Source organism: Octopus bimaculoides, chromosome 6, assembly GCF_001194135.2.
Source record: "Octopus bimaculoides isolate UCB-OBI-ISO-001 chromosome 6, ASM119413v2, whole genome shotgun sequence".
In the NCBI taxonomy this organism is placed as follows: Eukaryota; Metazoa; Mollusca; class Cephalopoda; order Octopoda; family Octopodidae; genus Octopus; species Octopus bimaculoides.
Window position 1 is genome coordinate 52199909 of NC_068986.1, and position 1299 is coordinate 52201207.

Below are 1299 nucleotides of genomic sequence, written 5' to 3' on the forward strand. Positions count from 1 at the left end.
CGAAGTTTGAAAGTGTTTCGGTACCAAAAACACTACATAAAACATAAATGAAAAATGTTGCCCGTCAAACCAAAAGGATCCGATATTTTCCTGTATTTGTGGGCGGTGATTTCAGTAGATCTATTAGAACTCTTGTCGTGGTCTTGTAGCTGAAAACATGTGTTTAAGCGATTCCATTGTGAAATAAAGTAATATAATTTAATCTATGAATAATTGCAAATATAAAAAGACATAGATATAATACGATTATAGTGAATATAATGTTGGCAAGCCATGTCTCTAGGGCATGAATTCAAGCAAGTTTTTCGCATGTTTTCAAACATGATGATATTGAATGAAGGATCGCCTACAAATTTTTGAAGTGAGACAAAATTTATTATAATAATAATGTGTATAATATCTGTAATAATAAAAGCGAATTTCTGTCTGTCTGTCCGTCTGGGACCCCTATATCTCAGCCTACATTTACTATACATAGATATATTATAGTTTATTTGGAATCAAGATGATCCCGGGACTGAAAATCTGCCCTTCATTTGGGTCTTGAACATCCAGCATTGGGACTTGATTTAAAAGCATTTGGGTTGCTATTTCTAGTAGGTAAAGTTTGGTGGATTTGCGCCATCTTGGTGGGGTGACTCAGTTGATGTTAGAGATCAAGGGGGAGATAAATGATATTCGTTTCGTTAATTTTACGTAGACAAGGCCTTTGGGACAAATTGGTCAACATTTGGAATTCAACTAGGGACTGGAACAATAGAGTGATTGCATTACAGAATTAATTCTCATTCGCACTTAAACTCTGATCAAACACCACCGGGGCATAGAGTCATTATAGACGTATTACAGTCAGGTTATTTTGCTGCCTTTAGTTCTGGGCCGTAGGCCTAATTAGCACCCCATAAGAGTCCGCACGGAGTGCGGATTTTGTATGTAACTATCTATTCATAAATCTGTTTATCCATCTATGTCTCTACCTCACTATCTATCTATCTATCTATCTATCTATCTATCTATCTATTTATCTATCTATCTATCTATTTTAGCCCATGCCGTCAAGCAGCGCCTCCGTCGTGGGACGTTGGACTGACGGTCCGGTTGAGTTGCTCGGAGTCTGGTTTGGTACGGACTTCCAAACGGAGAAGAACTGGGACGAGATAACGAGAAGAGTGGCCACTCTAGCCCGGCAATGGGCCGAGAGGAAGCTGTCCCTAAAAGGTCGGGCGGAGGTGGCGAACACGTACATCGCGTCCGTCATCTACTACCGCCTGACCGTCGTTCCTTGTCCCGACCCTACCA